Source organism: Salmo trutta, chromosome 33 (genome assembly GCF_901001165.1).
Source record: "Salmo trutta chromosome 33, fSalTru1.1, whole genome shotgun sequence".
Classification (NCBI taxonomy): Eukaryota; Metazoa; Chordata; class Actinopteri; order Salmoniformes; family Salmonidae; genus Salmo; species Salmo trutta.
In genome coordinates, this window is record NC_042989.1 from 42,737,846 (window position 1) to 42,756,742 (window position 18,897).

The following is an 18,897-nucleotide window of genomic DNA, read 5'->3' on the forward strand; positions in this document are numbered from 1 at the left end:
CCTTTTTCTCTAAGAAAAGGAATTACTTATAAAACATGTATATGTAGGATTGTTCAATAATAACATGTAATATGTATGCATTTAGGTACTAAAGATAAAAATGTAAAAAAAGTCATTTACATAGCCTGATATTTCATTCAATCTCTGTGTCTCTCTCTTTCTCCATGTGTGTGAGAATGTTGTGTATGTTGTGTGTGTGTGTGTGTGTGTGTGTGTGTGTGTGCGTGTGTGTGGAAGGTCTTTGAAACAACTGTCTGAAAACAGTAGGCTGTTGTTGCGGCCAAGGACCTCATGACCTCTGAACCTCCAAAAGACTTCCCAGCATAAACAGAAGGGGAGTCTGAAATAAATTTAAATTTAAAAAAATGTCAGAAAAAAATTGTGTTAATATTGTATATTATAACGGAATGATTTTTAATAAGGTGTTAAATATATTTATATGGACCAGAATGCACTAGGGTCTACACAGGTATTTATGTGTTAAACCAGAATGGACTAGGACCTACATAGGTATTTATGTGTTAAACCAGAATGGACTAGGACCTACATAGGTATTTATGTGTTAAACCAGATTGGACTAGGGTCTACATAGGTATTTATGTGTTCAACCAGAATGGACTAGGACCTACATAGGTATTTATGTGTTAAACCAGAATGGACTAGGGTCTACATATGGGTTTATCCCAACATGTTTTGGATAAAGCATATTTATCAGGCGGTTAAATAGCCCTCACTCACTCAGAGAGGCTGGAGCCACCTAGTGGATCAATGGCACCACCTAGTGGATCAATGGCACCACCTAGTGGATCAATGGCACCACCTAGTGGATCAATGGCACCACCTAGTGGATCAATGGCACCACCTAGTGGATCAATGGCACCACCTAGTGGATCAATGGCACCACCTAGTGGATCAATGGCACCACCTAGTGGATCAATGGCGCCACCTAGTGGATGTTCAGTTACATAACCAAACATTATGTGACTTTTTCATTTTAGATGTGTCTTTGTTGAATGTAGCTAAAATGTTAGCATAATAATAACATAGATAAATATATATTTGATCATATTTACCACCTGAACATCCACTCTCTCTCTCTCATAAGGTTTCTTCAAATATTTAACAGTTGTTATACATATGGATTTGGTAATTCATATTATTACTATATGTTGTTTTTATGTCAATTGTATGTGTTTTTTAGTAAAAATGTATATATTTTGTATAAATATATTTTAATATTTAAAACGTGGATGACATCCAATGTTCAGGTAATTAATATTGTTACTATATGGTGTTTTATGTCAAATGTATTTATTTTTTAATATTTTTTTTAATATATTTTTATAAATATATACATATATTTTATATTATTTAAAACATCTATAGGATACCCTACATTTACCCAGGTGTTACCAGCAATAATTGATTTGGATCATCAACCATCAGAAGTGATCATTATAGAAGACGATGATTTTGAGGACCAACAGACTGCAGGTGTATCTTTACTCAGTCCCACCATCAAGATACTATAGATGTGAGTCAATAATATAATGTGTAATAATCTTTATATATTAAGCATTAAAAAATTTGTGTCCACAATTTTAAAAACCTAATCAGCCCCCAGACAAGAGCACCAGAGGCATTATGGGTTCTACCCTTGAATGACTTCGAGTGTATTGAAAATGACGATATTCTACCGTTCTGTGCGGCCGGCTTTGACAAAACTTAAAACAGACCAAGAATCAAAGATTTGTCACACATATACTGTACAGGCCTGCAAGCAGCCATAGACATTCAGTATTTAATCAGGCACCTACACCATATCATAGTCCTGCAAGGCTCCCCAGAACCCTAGACATTCAGTATTTAATCAGGTACCTACACCATATCATAGTCCTGCAAGGCTCCCAGAACCCTAGACATTCAGTATTTAATCAGGTACCTACACCATATCATAGTCCTGCAAGGCTCCCCAGAACCCTAGACATTCAGTATTTAATCAGGCACCTACACCATATCGTAGTCCTGCAAGGCTCCCCAGAACCCTAGACATTCAGTATTTAATCAGGTACCTACACCATATCATAGTCCTGCAAGGCTCCCCAGAACCCTAGACATTCAGTATTTAATCAGGTACCTACACCATATCATAGTCCTGCAAGGCTCCCCAGAACCCTAGACATTCAGTATTTAATCAGGTACCTACACCATATCATAGTCCTGCAAGGCTCCCCAGAACCCTAGACATTCAGTATTTAATCAGGTACCTACACCATATCATAGTCCTGCAAGGCTCCCCAGAACCCTAGACATTCAGTATTTAATCAGGTACCTACACCATATCATAGTCCTGCAAGGCTCCCCAGAACCCTAGACATTCAGTATTTAATCAGGTACCTACACCATATCATAGTCCTGCAAGGCTCCCCAGAACCCTAGACATTCAGTATTTAATCAGGTATTTAGTTCAAGTACACCGAGCGGCCTCACCTCTGACCGAGAAGGACGACTCGTCTGAAAATGATTGGATTGACGAGCATGCTCTTTATGGATACGGTATGCCCTGTTTTTATTATAGTTATAATTTTTTGAAAGAATACCTTAAAACAATTTCAAATATTGTTATTTTTTTCAGACAGCAATCTTTCCGAGTGAACACATCAAGAGGACAACGGGGTAGGAAACACAACATCGACTCCTCTGAAAAACAGGCATCAAACAACAAAAGGTCATTTAACTAACAAGAAAACAAGACCTAACAGTGACAAACAGAAACAGGGAGTTACGATATATTGATGTGTATTTTTTTTAAATAATTTTCTCGTTTATCACTATTATTGGTTATTTAATATTATTATTATATATATTTTAATTTTAATACACTATTTTATATATATTTTTCTTTCAGACTCCTCCAAGGCCAATACAAACACAGAAGACCCAATACAACAGGATGAAGAGGAGGAAGATGATGCTGATGACATACTGAGTAAAACACCTAAACCAGTTGATACATTCAATGGTGTTTATGTCAAGGATGATGAGGTCAATGAAGGTGCTGATGAAGGGTTGAGCTATGATGAGGATGATGTGTTGATGAGGATGATGAGGACGATGAGGATGATGAGGACGATGAGGACGATGTGTTGATGAGGATGATGAGGATGATGAGGATGATGTGATGATGAGGACGATGTGTTGATGAGGATGATGTGTTGATGAGGATGATGAGGATGATGAGGATGATGTGATGATGAGGATGATGTGATGATGAGGATTATGTGTTGATGAGGATGATGTGTTGATGAGGACGATGAGGATGATGAGGATGATGAGGATGATGTGTTGATGAGGATGATGAGGATGATGTGTTGATGAGGACGATGAGGATGATGAGGATGATGTGTTGATGAGGATGATGAGGACGATGTGTTGATGAGGATGATGTGTTGATGAGGACGATGTGTTGATGAGGATGATGAGGATGATGTGTTGATGAGGATGATGTGTTGATGAGGATGATGAGTTGATGAGGATGATGTGTTGATGAGGACGATGTGTTGATGAGGATGATGTGTTGATGAGGATGATGTGTTGATGAGGATGATGTGTTGATGAGGATGAATCAGTTCTGAGGTAGAGCCTCTACTGATTGAAGATCGGTTTCACACAGCCTTTTACAGGGCTCTAAAAGACAGAGAGGTACAGTTACTAGATAGGTTTCTCACATCATTTTACAGGGCTCTAAAAGACAGAGAGGTCCAGCTACACAAACATATGGTTGCTTTACTAAGGCGGCAGTACAGCCAAGACCTCTCCTTCTGGCATAAAACCATGCCACGATTGATAAGCATCAATTTGATTAAAAAACGCCCAAACAAACGATAAAAGCCGTGTGTAACATGGAAACTTCTAGAATAACGCCAGAACTGATCTCCTTAATTAACCAAATTAATGAGCTCACCCCTCCCTCAACACCACCCCCCCACACAACACCCCCCACCTCCTATAAATCCTACACATGATCACACATTAAAACAGGTTCCCCCCACAACTAATCTCCATAATTAACCAAATTAATGAGCTCAATCCTCCTTCAACACCACCCCCCCCCACACAACACTCCCCACCTCCTATAAATCCTACACATGATCACACATTAAAACAGGTTCCCCCCACAACTTATCTCCATAATTAACCAAATTAATGAGCTCACCCCTCCTTCAACACCACCCCCCCCACACAACACCCCCCACCTCCTATAAATCCTACACATGATCACACATTAAAACAGGTTCCCCCCACAACTTATCTCCATAATTAACCAAATTAATGAGCTCACCCCTCCCTCAACACCACCCCCCCACACAACACCCCCCACCTCCTATAAATCCTACACATGATCACACATTAAAACAGGTTCCCCCCACAACTTATCTCCATAATTAACCAAATTAATGAGCTCACCCCTCCTTCAACACCACCCCCCCCCCACACAACACCCCCCACCTCCTATAAATCCTACACATGATCACACATTAAAACAGGTTCCCCCCACAACTGATCTCCTTAATTAACCAAATTAATGAGCTCACCCCTCCTTCAACACCACCCCCCTCCCACACAACACCCCCCACCTCCTATAAATCCTACACGTGATCACACATTAAAACAGGTTCCCCCCACAACTGATCTCCTTAATTAACCAAATTAATGAGCTCACCCCTCCTTCAACACCACCCCCCCCCCACACAACACCCCCCACCTCCTATAAATTCTACACATGATCACACATTAAAACAGGTTCCCCCCACAACTGATCTCCATAATTAACCAAATTAATGAGCTCACCCCTCCTTCAACACCCCCACACACATCCACATGGCCCCTACAACCCCGGCAGGCTATGAAGACAATGAGAAACCACACGTTGAATTTGATGAATTGGAAAATTGTGTAATAAATCAGATGGGGGACGGTCTTGATAGAAGTGTCCATGTTTTGTACCGCAATAAATTTAACAATACAGAGATTCGTCAGTTTTTTAATTTCACATGTATGAATCAGAGCCATGATTATGCAGAATTTTTATGTGATGATTTTGGATAATCTAGGAGAACTTTTAGAACGGGCTACAGATTTAGCTGAACCTCGTCATGTCTTACAGCTTGAAATATGTGGTGATAGTCTGCAAAACACAGCAGCTCTTGTTTTACCCAATGGCAAAGCGGACATTGAAGAATTTATAGCCCTGCTGGAACGTCTTGTTCAATCTAATTTATCCATCATAGCTGATAGGACCTTAGAACTTGTTGTGCAATTAGTCCGACAACCCCAAGGAGGAGGGGGTCAGAGAAGGAAACTAGATAGTCTCATGCAATCAGAAATCATTACAAATAAGAAGGTATATCTCATCAACGTTTTCAATCCTGGTAATCAGTTAAGAAGGTCAGAGAGGTCCAGTGTCCAAATCTGGAATGGCTATCACATTTACTCCTTCCTGGATGTACTGATCTAGAAGCTATACAAAAGGCTAGTGACCTCCAAAAGGCTGTAGGTCTATCACATTTACTCCTTCCTGGATGTACTGATCTAGAAGCTATACAAAAGGCTAGTGACCTCCAAAAGGCTGTAGGTCTATCACATTTACTCCTTCCTGGATGTACTGATCTAGAGGCTTTACAAAAGGCTAGTGACCTCCAAAAGGCTGTAGGTCTATCACATTTACTCCTTCCTGGATGTACTGATCTAGAAGCTATACAAAAGGCTAGTGACCTCCAAAAGGCTGTAGGTCTATCACATTTACTCCTTCCTGGATGTACTGATCTAGAAGCTTTACAAAAGGCTAGTGACCTCCAAAAGGCTGTAGGTCTATCACATTTACTCCTTCCTGGATGTACTGATCTAGAAGCTTTACAAAAGGCTAGTGACCTCCAAAAGGCTGTAGGTCTATGTATACAGGAGCCTATAACTTTCTCTGTCATAGTCACATTAGAACATTTGCTGAACATCCAGATTGTGGTTTTGTACCATAGTAGTAGGGATAATTCAGCTCTCTAGAAGTTCCAGAACATCCAGATTGTGGTTTTATACCATAGTAGTAGGGATAATTCAGCTCTCTAGAAGTTCCAGAACATCCAGATTGTGGTTTTATACCATAGTAGTAGGGATAATTCAGCTCTCTAGAAGTTCCAGAACATCCAGATTGTGGTTTTATACCATAGTAGTAGGGATAATTCAGCTCTCTAGAAGTTCCAGAACATCCAGATTGTGGTTTTATACCATAGTAGTAGGGATAATTCAGCTCTCTAGAAGTTCCAGAACATCCAGATTGGGGTTTTGTACCATAGTAGTAGGGATAATTCAGCTCTCTAGAAGTTCCAGAACATCCAGATTGTGGTTTTATACCATAGTAGTAGGGATAATTCAGCTCTCTAGAAGTTCCAGAACATCCAGATTGTGGTTTTATACCATAGTAGTAGGGATAATTCAGCTCTCTAGAAGTTCCAGAACATCCAGATTGTGGTTTTATACCATAGTAGTAGGGATAATTCAGCTCTCTAGAAGTTCCAGAACATCCAGATTGTGGTTTTGTACCATAGTAGTAGGGATAATTCAGCTCTCTAGAAGTTCCAGAACATCCAGATTGTGGTTTTATACCATAGTAGTAGGGATAATTCAGCTCTCTAGAAGTTCCAGAACATCCAGATTGTGGTTTTATACCATAGTAGTAGGGATAATTCAGCTCTCTAGAAGTTCCAGAACATCCAGATTGTGGTTTTATACCATAGTAGTAGGGATAATTCAGCTCTCTAGAAGTTCCAGAACATCCAGATTGTGGTTTTATACCATAGTAGTAGGGATAATTCAGCTCTCTAGAAGTTCCAGAACATCCAGATTGTGGTTTTATACCATAGTAGTAGGGATAATTCAGCTCTCTAGAAGTTCCAGAACATCCAGATTGTGGTTTTATACCATAGTAGTAGGGATAATTCAGCTCTCTAGAAGTTCCAGAACATCCAGATTGTGGTTTTATACCATAGTAGTAGGGATAATTCAGCTCTCTAGAAGTTCCAGAACATCCCTCAACCTCATCCTCATATTCTGTACTTTAATGTGCAAAACAAACATTTGTGTGGTTTTACCAACATCAGAGCTTTCTAAGGAGCTACATATGTTTGTCCATCATGTCATTCAGGCTACACCAGACAGGTATGTGGTATCCAACACTGCCCTGTCTGTAAAGGTATGTGGTATCCTAAACTGCCCTGTCTGTAAAGGTATGTGGTATCCTACACTGCCCTGTCTGTAAAGGTATGTGGTATCCTACACTGCCCTGTCTGTAAAGGTATGTGGTATCCTACACTGCCCTGTCTGTAAAGGTATGTGGTATCCTAAACTGCCCTATCTGTAAAGGTATGTGGTATCCTACACTGCCCTGTCTGTAAAGGTATGTGGTATCCTAAACTGCCCTATCTGTAAAGGTATGTGGTATCCTAAACTGCCCTGTCTGTAAAGGTATGTGGTATCCTAAACTGCCCTGTCTGTAAAGGTATGTGGTATCCTACACTGCCCTGTCTGTAAAGGTATGTGGTATCCTAAACTGCCCTATCTGTAAAGGTATGTGGTATCCTACACTGCCCTGTCTGTAAAGGTATGTGGTATCCTAAACTGCCCTGTCTGTAAAGGTATGTGGTATCCTAAACTGCCCTGTCTGTAAAGGTATGTGGTATCCTAAACTGCCCTATCTGTAAAGGTATGTGGTATCCTACACTGCCCTGTCTGTAAAGGTATGTGGTATCCTAAACTGCCCTGTCTGTAAAGGTATGTGGTATCCTACACTGCCCTGTCTGTAAAGGTATGTGGTATCCTACACTGCCCAAGGTAGTAAAATCTGGTATTTTAGAGAATTCTGAACATGTATTATCTCAGAAACCTGACAATATTGTGTGGTGTTATTCATGTTATCAACCTTTGTATGATGAGTTGTTGAAGAAAATAAAAATCAAGTTTGTTGAAGGAATACCAGCATCCCTGTCTGATGATGAACTCTAACCTCCTCATAAAAACAAGTGAACATCCTGAAACAACTTGAGCTTTTACTCAATATACTCATCATCGAAACTTCTCCGTGCTTTATTTGATGCAAAATGTGTTTCACCACGGTAAAAATAGCCGTACCATTAGTTTGAACGCCAATTACTTAGTTTTGTTAAAAACAATGCATTTCCAGCCTGAGGTTCCCGTTGGACACCACAGACAGATTTCCTGAGGTGTCTTAATCTGGTGATAAATTGAAGGCATACAATGTGTAACCCTCTGCAAAATAATTTCTGTCGATAGGTAAAGAGAGATCTTTTAGATGCCTCCCTGTAGCCAGGAAGAGATTGTAAAATTCTCGTACGGATATGTTGTTATTGAATTGTGGTTGGAAGGTCTTAGCTGGGACCTGACGTCCGTCCTGACAGAGAGCTACATACTCTGCATTGAAATAATGAAAAAACTAATTAAATTAATTAAAGAGGTTTTTATGTAAGCTGCCTGTATTAGAGGCGTGATCAACCAATCCTATAACGATGTAACGGGGTAACGGGCCTAAAAACAGGTTTTGACTGCAGATTCTACTCCCCAGAGGTATGCTGAATGTTGTCATGGTAATTATTTGGAGGGTAAAGGGCATTTCCTTTCATCAAAGCCTGTGAATGTCTCCAGCAGTTCGTCTGGGTCAGATACTGTTTTAATAAAAAGCGTAGCCCCCAACATTTTTAAACTAAAAGTCACCGCCGCAGCCATCAGACAAAACTCATCCTTGGCCCTTGTTCATTTTATTCTTAAATCAACCAATATTAAGAGTAAATGTTCTTGAAAGAAAATGTCAGAGTGTATAGGACCTACCAGATGAAACTCTCAAGAGTCTGCACAGTAGACCGCACCCGCCTCCAGTCCTTTGTTTTCACCATTCGTGGGGTCTATGGCTTCCATAGAAGCTCCTGCAGTATCCTTGATAAACAGCCCAGAGCTGAATTGTGTCTGCCAAGTGTCTTGGGAGTAGTTTAGTAAACATTTCAGGATAGCCCTATAAGCATATGTGGCACTGCTTTGACTGATTAGGTGTTCACCCAAAGTCACATCCACTTGGGAGAAGTGGTAATTAATGAGGCTCACCTTGGCATCATTTGCAATATTGGTCCCATCTCTTTTGGTCACTGAGACGTAAATGTAATAAGGTGTTGTTGAGGTCCAGGTAGTTGTCACCATGGCCTGGGATGAAAAACTACATAGGTCCATTGTCTGTAACGGCAGAGAGCGGGACTATCTCCACATAACAGGACCTATATATTGTAAATTAGGTTAAGGAGGCTGGGAAAAGATTGAGCTCTGTCTTTATAGCTTCAGAGAACATGTGGTGTAAAAGAGCCATGTTGATTGTTCTTTTAGAAAATGTTTTTGAGTATTGTTTTTGCAGTTTTTGGTCGAGACCTCCTCACTTTACATCGTCTTTGACTTACTGGGTTTCTTCTTGCAATTAACCTCTGCTTTTTAAGGGCTGGCATATGTCTTATACCCGGAGGTCACTTTTTGGGTCTTGGAGACAACAGCATGAGGCCTGAGCCTTCTTGATGTTCAGGATCTAATGCCTATTTCATAAAAGGGTATAACCATCCTAAAGAGGTTAAAAAACGCCTGTAATGAGAAAGAGTGAATATGAGAGTAGCTGAGTGCCTATAGTGAGAGTTGGCTGTTAATATCACTAGTCTGTTTGAGTGGTCTGTGGGCAGGTAGTGAACCTGATAGCTGAGTGGTTAGGTTGAGTGGTCTGTGGACAGGTAGTGAACCTGATAGCTGAGTGGTTAGGTTGAGTGGTCTGTGGGCAGGTAGTGAACCTGATAGCTGAGTGGTTAGGTTGAGTGGTCTGTGGACAGGTAGTGAACCTGATTGCTGAGTGGTTAGGTTAAGTGGTCTGTGGGCAGGTAGTGAACCTGATAGCTGAGTGGTTAGGTTAAGTGGTCTGTGGACAGGTAGTGAACCTGATAGCTGAGTGGTTAGGTTGAGTGGTCTGTGGGCAGGTAGTGAACCTGATAGCTGAGTGGTTAGGTTGAGTGGTCTGTGGGCAGGTAGTGAACCTGATAGCTGAGTGGTTAGGTTGAGTGGTCTGTGGACAGGTAGTGAACCTGATAGCTGAGTGGTTAGGTTGAGTGGTCTGTGGGCAGGTAGTGAACCTGATAGCTGAGTGGTTAGGTTGAGTGGTCTGTGGACAGGTAGTGAACCTGATTGCTGAGGGGTTAGGTTGAGTGGTCTGTTGGTTGGTAGTGAACCTGATTGCTGAGTGGTTAGGTTGAGTGGTCACCTTCTCACCAAGCTTCTTGGCGATGGTCTTGTAGCTCATTCCAGCCTTGTGTAGGTCTACAATCTTGTCCCTGACATCCTTGGAGAGCTCTTTGGTCTTGGCCATGGTGGAGAGTTTGGAATCTGATTGATTGCTTGCTTCTGTGGACAGGTGTCTTTTTTACAGGTAACAAGCTGCGGTTAGGAGCACTCCCTTTAAGAGTGTGCTCCTAATCTCAGCTCGTTACCTGTATAAAAGACACCTGGGAGCCAGAAATCTTTCTGATTGAGAGGGGGTCAAATACTTATTTCCCTCATTAAAATGCAAATCAATTTGTAACATTTTTGACGTGCGTTTTTCTGGATATTTTTGTTGTTATTCTGTCTTTCACTGTTCAAATAAACCTACCATTAAAATGATCGACTGATCCTTTCTTTGTCAGTGGGCAAACGTACAAAATCAGCAGGGGATCAAATACTTTTTCCCCCCCACTGTATACATATATGCAGATATTGGCAGATTCTTTACCAAACCCCTATTTCTTACACAAACATTTTTGAGATCGAAAACAAAATGGAACATAAGAGTCCAGTAGTGTAAAAAGTAACCGGTATGTTTTACGGCGTAGCCTAGTATTTTCTGCTTCGCCTCGTATTTAGAGTGTGCTTGCCTTGCTTTAGCCAAACCACTCATACTGATTCTCTTTCAGTCCATTCATAAAAGCAGATTGAGCTTTAGTTGCATCCAGGAACTTGCATAATGTGCTTATGTTATGCTTAAACTTCCTGTTTTACCTTGAAAGTTGTCTTAAAGGAAATGGTAATAGATGTTTGTTGGACCTCTATTAGTCAATGATAACAGGCATTGGTGTCCCACAGCACCTCTATTAGTTAATGATAACAGGCATTGGCATCCCACAGCCCCTCTATTAGTCAATGATAACAGTCATTGGTGTCCCACAGCCCCTCTATTAGTCAATGATAACAGTCATTGGTGTCCCACAGCCCCTCTATTAGTCAATGATAACAGGCATTGGTGTCCCACAGCCCCTCTATTAGTCAATGATAACAGGCATTGGCGTCCCACAGCCCCTCTATTAGTCAATGATAACAGGGATTGGTGTCCCACAGCCCCTCCTCTATGTTGTGAGCCAATCTTGTCATTCTATTAAGTCTCAACTATTCTTTTTGTATCTTGTCTTCCTTAGCAGAGGCTAAGAAGATGCATGGAAACTCTAAAGAAACATCATTTAACTTGTGAGGCCAGATTTCAAAAGGAAATGACAAATCCCCAGCTCAGGTTTGTCAGTTGTTTAGAATGAGGATACTGGGGATGGTTGAGTCGTTATCATGTCCTGTTGCCTAATTTACACATGACTAATATCATTTTATTGTATCCTGAGGTGTCAGACAGCTAGGCTGCCAGTACCTCTGAGGCTGCCAGTACCTCTGAGGCTACCAGTACCTCTGAGACTCCAGTACCTCTGAGGCTGCCAGTACCTCTGAGGCTGCCAGTTCCTCTGAGACTCCAGTACCTCTGAGGCTGCCAGTACCTCTGAGACTCCAGTACCTCTGAGGCTACCAGTACCTCTGAGACTCCAGTACCTCTGAGACTCCAATACCTCTGAGGCTGCCAGTACCTCTGAGACTTCAGTACCTCTGAGGATGTGAGGCTGCCAGTACCTCTGAGGCTGCCAGTACCTCTGAGGCTGCCAGTACCTCTGAAGCTGCCAGTACCTCTGAGGCTGCCAGTACCTCTGAGACGCCAGTACCTCTGAGGCTGCCAGTACCTCTGAGACTCCAGTACCTCTGAGTCTGCCAGTACCTCTGAGGCTGCCAGTACCTCTGAGGCTGCCAGTACCTCTGAGATTGCCAGTACCTCTGAGGCTGCCAGTACCTCTGAGACTCCAGTACCTCTGAGGCTGCCAGTACCTCTGAGGCTGCCAGTACCTCTGAGACTCCAGTACCTCTGAGGCTGCCAGTACCTCTGAGGCTGCCAGTACCTCTGGGTTGATAGTCCATGTGTTGGATGATGCACCTCCGTTGAGCACAACAGACAGTATATACATAAGTTATACATTCAACACCAGCACATACTGGTAGTTCTTGTGAATCAGTTTTGTAAATCAAAGATGGGCAAGTTTGCATTTTCATCCCATATTCATTGTATTATAACACAATCTAAAGTAGATGAGCACAGAGCCATAACTAATGAAAATGTGCCGGTGTCCAAATACTTTCTGTGTCGTCTGTCTAGTTATCCAAGATACTTGTTTTTCTCCAATACAGTTGACCAAAGCTCTGCTTGGATACAAGACTGATGACTCAATAACCAGCATTGACAACAGTGAGGATGATTATGTCCCAGGGCCATCAGGATCATCAGAGGAAGGCAATTCCTATGAAGACAATCTGACAGGTATGTCTATACCTTACATACACATGGACCTATTCTTAATTACAATGTCCTGTTGGAAAATGACATGTTTTCCACTGATGTTTTCCAGGAGAGAAAATTTGGCCAAACAGCCAATGACCAAGGAAAAGCTGGGACAAGAGAGAGGCTCACATGGTTAGAATGTTTCCTGCTGCCTTCAGTCAGTGCATTTTCACACTGTAGTGTCAACTTGTGGTTCTGTGCTGGTCCAGATCAATCCTGTCTTCATCAGTTAGTGGATTTCCAACCATGCCAGTACAGAACGGTTCAGTTTGGATTGGATACAAGTCAAGATGTTAGATCTGGAACTAGTGTGTCAGAACAGATGATAACACAGAAGGATTACCACGCTTTACATTGTTTTACCTGGAGGGAGGGAACTAATGTGTCAGGACAGATGATAACACAGAAGGATTACCACGATTTACATTGTTTTACCTGGAGGGAGAGAACTAGTGTGTCAGAACAGATGATAACACAGAAGGATTACCACACTTTACATTGTTTTACCTGGAGGGAGAGAACTAGTGTGTCAGAACAGATGATAACACAGAAGGATTACCACACTTTACATTGTTTTACCTGGAGGGAGGGAACTAGTGTGTCAGGATAGATGATAACACAGAAGGATTACCACGATTACCACGCTTTACATTGTGTTTTAGATTCCATACAGATTGTTGGGCTTAGATTCCATACAGATTGTTGGGCTTAGATTCCATACAGATTGTTGGGCTTAGATTCCATACAGATTGTTGGGTTTAGATTCCATACAGATTGTTGGGCTTGGATTCCATACAGATTGTTGGGTTTAGATTCCATACAGATTGTTGGGCTTAGATTCCATACAGATTGTTGGGCTTAGATTCCATACAGATTGTTGGGCTTAGATTCCATACAGATTGTTGGGCTTAGATTCCACACAGATTGTTGGGCTTAGATTCCATACAGATTGATGGGCTTAGATTCCATACAGATTGAGTCTGCCTTAAAACCTGTTAGGGCTAGGGGGCAGTATTTACACGGCCGGATAAAAAACGTACCCGATTTAATCGGGTTATTACTACTGCCCAGAAACTAGAATATGCATATAATTATTGGCTTTGGATAGAAAACACCCTAAAGTTTCTAAAACTGTTTGAATGGTGTCTGTGAGTATAACAGAACTCATATGGCAGGCAAAAACCTGAGAAGATTCTGTACAGGAAGTGCCCTCTCTAAACCATTCCTTGGCCTTCTTGACTCTTTTTATTGAAAACGTAGGATCTTTGCTGTAACGTGACACTTCCTACGGCTCCCATAGGCTCTCAGAACCCGGGAAAAAGCTGAATGACGTCTTTGCAGCCCCTGGCTGAAAAACATTAGCGCCTTTGGTAAGTGGTCTATCAGAGGACAATGAGACTGAGGAGCGTGCACGAGGCGACCCCATGTTTTTATTTTCTCTCTCTTTGTACTAAAACACGGTTTCCCGGTCGGAATATTATCGCTTTTTTACGAGAAAAATGGCATAAAAATTGATTTTAAACAGTGGTTGACATGCTTCGAATTACGGTAATGGAATATTTAGACATTTTTTGTCACGAAACGCGTCGGGCGCGTCACCCTTCTTTACACTTTGGATAGTGTCTTGAACGCACGAACAAAACAGAGGATATTTGAACATAACTATGGATTATTTTGAACCAAACCAACATTTGTTATTGAAGTAGAAGTCCTGGGAGCGCATTCTGACGAAGAACAGCAAAGGTAATAACATTTTTCTTATAGTAAATCTGACTTTGGTGAGGGCTAAACTTGGTGGGTGTCTAAATAGCTAGCCCTGTGATGCCGGGCTATCTACTTAGAATATTGCAAAATGTGCTTTCACCGAAAAGCTATTTTAATATCGGACATAGCGAGTGCATAGAGGAGTTCTGTATCTATAATTCTTAAAATAATTGTTATGTTTTTTGTGAACGTTTATCGTGAGTAATTTAGTAAATTCACCGGAAGTTTGCGGGGGGTATGCTAGTTCTGAACGTCACATGCTAATGTAAAAAGCTGGTTTTTGATATAAATATGAACTTGATTGAACAAAACATGCATGTATTGTATAACATAATGTCCTAGGATTGTCATCTGATGAAGATCATCAAAGGTTAGTGCTGCATTTAGCTGTGGTTTGGGTGTATGTGACATAATATGCTTGCTTGAAAAATGGGTGTCTGATTATTTCTGGCTGGGTACTCTGCTGACATAATCTAATGTTTTGCTTTCGTTGTAAAGCGTTTTTGAAATCGGACGGTGTGGTTAGATTAACGAGAGTCTTGTCTTTAAAATGGTGTAAAATAGTCATATGTTTGAGAAATTGAAGTAATAGCATTTCTAAGGTATTTGAATAACGCGCCACAGGATTCCACTGGCTGTTACGTAGGTGGGACGATTTCGTCCCACCTTCCCTAGAGAGGTTAATGTCAGCATTGCACATTCTTCTCTCACATCCTTATCTGCCGTTGAAGTCGGAAGTTCACATACACTTAGGTTGGAGTCATTAAAACTAGTTGTTCAACCACTCCACAAATTTCTTGTTAATTAACTATAGTTCTGGCAAGTCTTTTAGGATATCTACTTTGTGCATGACACAAGTAATTTTTCCAACAATTGTTTACAGACAGATCATTTCACTTATTACTCACTGTATCACAATTCCAGTGGGTCAGAAGCTTACATACACTAAGTTGACTGTGCCTTTAAACAGCTTGGAAAATTCCAGAAAATTATGTAATGGCTTTAGAATCTTCTGATAGGCTAATTGACATCATTTGAGTCAATTGGAGGTGTACCTGTGGATGTATTTCAATGTCTAACTTTAAACTCAGTACCTCTTTGCTTGACATCATGGGAAAATCAAAAAAAATCAGCCAAGACTTCAGAAAATGTTTAGACATCCACAAGTCTGGTTCATTCTTGGGAGCAATTTCCAAACACCTGAAGGTACCACGTTCATCTGTACAAACATTAGTACATAAGTATAAACAACATGGGACTACGCAGCAGTCATACCTGTCACGCCCTGACCTGAGAGAGCCTTTTCATGTCTCTATTTAGGTTTAGTCAGGGTGTGATTTGGGTGGGCATTCTATGTTCTATTTTCTATGTTTTGGATTTCTTTGTTTTGGCCTGGTATGGCTCTCAATCAGGGACAGCTGTACATCGTTGTCGCTGATTGGGAGCCATACTTAGGTAGCCTGTTTTCTTTCGGGTTTTTGTGGGTAGGTGTTTTCTGTCTTGTGTGTGTTCACTTGGCAGAACTGTTGGCTTTCGTTTTCTTGTTTGTTTTAAAGTGTTTCATTAAATATAATTATGACCACTTACCACGCTGCATCTTGGTCCCCTCTTCCAGACGATCGTTACAATTCCGCTCAGGAAGGAGACGTGTTCTGTCTCCTAGAGATGAACGTACTTTGGTGCGAAAAGTGTAAACCAATCCCAGAACAACAGCAAAGGACCTTGTGAAGATGCTGGAGGAAACAGGTACAAACGTATCTATATCCACAGTAAAACGAGTCCTATATTGACATAACCTGAAAGGTCACTCAGCAAGGAAGACTCCACCAAAACCGCCATAAAAAAGCCAGACTACGGTTTGCAACTGCACATGGGGACAAAGATCATACTTTTTGGAGAAATGTCCTTTGGTCTGATGAAACAAAAATAGAACTGTTTGGCCATAATGACCATCGGTCTGTTTGGAAGAAAAAGGGTGATGCTTGCAAGCCGAAGAACACCATCCCAACCGTGAAGCACGGGGGTGGCAGCATCATGTATTGGGGGTGCTTTGGTGCACTTCACAAAATAGATGGTTTCATGGGGAGGGAAAATTATATATATTGAAGCAACATCTCAAGACATCAGTCAGGAAGTTAAAGCTTGGTCACAAATGGGTCTTCCAAATGGACAATGACCCCAAGCATACTTCCAAAGTTGTGGCAAAATGGCTTAAGGACAACAAAGTCGAGGTATTGGAGTGGCCATCACAAGGCCCTGACCTCGGTGTGATTAATAGGCAACGTGATGAAGTTGAGTTCGCAATTCAGAATTCCACTTCCTGTTTCGATCTGTCTCGGGGTTTTGACTGCCATACGAGTTCTGTTATACTCACAGACACCATTCAAACAGTTTTAGAAACTTTAGGGTGTTTTATATCCACAAGTATTAATTATATGCATATCCTAGCTTCTGAGTTTGAGTAGGAGGCCGTTTAAAATGGGCACAATTTTTTTTCAAAAAAATCGCTTTAGCGCCCCCTATCCTAAAGGAACGCCAAGAGGTTAAACTTGTTAATTATTTTAGGCTTCCATTAGGTACAACACAGGCAATTGGATAGCTTCCATTAGGTACAACGCAGGCAGTTGGATAGCTTCCATTAGGTACAACGCATGCAGTTGGATAGCTTCCATTAGGTACAATGTAGGCAGTTGGATAGCTTCCATTAGGTACAATGTAGTGCCATGACGTTGGCCTGTGGGTAAGGTTTATGACCCCCCATAAATACCTTTCTCCCTTCCCCTCTCTCTCTGTGACCCTACTGAAGGACTCTTGAAAAGCCTTGTTACACATAGAGAGTCTGGGAACATCAAACAAGTGGGGGGAAAGGAACCATATTTCGGTAATAGAACCAGTTGGAAAATATGCGTTGGTACTTAATGAGTATGGATGTCAGTTCGGTTGTCATCTGAGACATTATGACTGATGACAGGACGACAAACTGTACCTGGGAAAGTCTACACATTCTAGTTATCAGATTCACGTGGAATTGTTGTGCAATTTAGATTTTTGACATTGAAACTGTTTGTTAGGAGATTAAATATAATTTTAGCTTCCAATTGAGAGAATTGGGTTTTCATAAGGAAAGAGCCCTTCTCAATCAGTGGCCCGCCCCTGTGAAGAGACATGGGTTATAAACGATGAAACACACCCCTCTACACTATATAAGCCTTTTACGAAAAGATAACCAGCCTGTTCCGGGTACGTGAGGTCTGCAGCCTCTGCGTTAAAAGGACTAACCTGTCAAGTACAGAACTAAGCCAACCTTAGCGTGAGCTTTGGTTGTGAATGGTATGAACTTTGAACTCTTATTCACGACAGAAGTGATACTTCCTAGCCGTTGAGTTAGCAGCGGCCGCTGTAGACGTGGGCTAGGAAAGGACGGACGACGTATCCAGTCTACCACAGACGAAGATACTACCACTTATCCACTTTACCACCAGTGACATTCTTCCGAGGACAGGAAGATCTCTGTTGGCCAACACGGCCAGCATCTACAACCAACCTACCGAAGCGCAGCTCAGAGTAAACATTTATTGCATTTTCCTTTTCCAAATGGGCGGTAATTTAGAATGCATAAGATACTGTATTTATGATAGCATAGCTGCTTTCTTCGTTCCTCAGTCTTCCCGCTCTTTCATTCAAGCCCAACCCCCTTTCTTTGTGTAACAAGCCTCATACAGGTTCCGTCCACCAGGGACGTTTTCTGTATGACATAATTTGTATTTACATTTACGTCATTTAGCAGACGCTCTTGTATATGTAATTCTGTGTGATTAGTTAGGTATTCGGTAAATAAATAATTAAACCCAATTTTTGATTTGCTGATTCAACTTGTTAGCCAGGGTTCATGAAGATGAAGAATTTACAACTTTCATATGAGACTGACAATAAGGTGACGATTAATATTGACTGCTATCGATGTAAAATATTACTAAGTCTTTAAGAGTTTATTCGGAAGATAATGGCTCTATAAACACTCTTCCGTGGTGCCCCGACTTTCTAGTTAATTACATTTACATGAGTAGCTAATCAGGTGATATTAATTACAGAGAAAGGATTTTATAGGATAGCATGTCATATCACTTAATCCGGCATTGCCAAAGATATGAAAGCAGAGAGAGAGAGCAGAAAGAGAGAGAGCAGAGAGGGCAAAGAGAGAACAGAGAGAGAGAGCAGATAGAGCAGAGAACAGAGAGAGAGAGACAGAGAGAGACAGAGAGCAGAGAGAGCAGAGAACAGAGAGAGAGCAGAGAGAGCAGAGGGAGAGAGAGAGCAGAGAGAGCAGAGCAGAGAGAAGACAGGGCAGAGAGAGAGAGAGCAGAACA

General features: G+C 41.4%; 1 long non-coding RNA gene across 1 annotated transcript; it reads left to right on the forward strand.

Moving 5' to 3' along the window:
- Nucleotides 1-1,270: 1,270 nt before the first annotated feature.
- Nucleotides 1,271-3,079, forward strand: LOC115172149 (uncharacterized). The gene is made up of 3 exons (XR_003871399.1): nucleotides 1,271-1,534; nucleotides 2,636-2,728; nucleotides 2,909-3,079. It is a non-coding gene; the product is annotated as an uncharacterized LOC115172149 (long non-coding RNA).
- The last annotated feature ends 15,818 nt before the right edge of the window (nucleotides 3,080-18,897 follow it).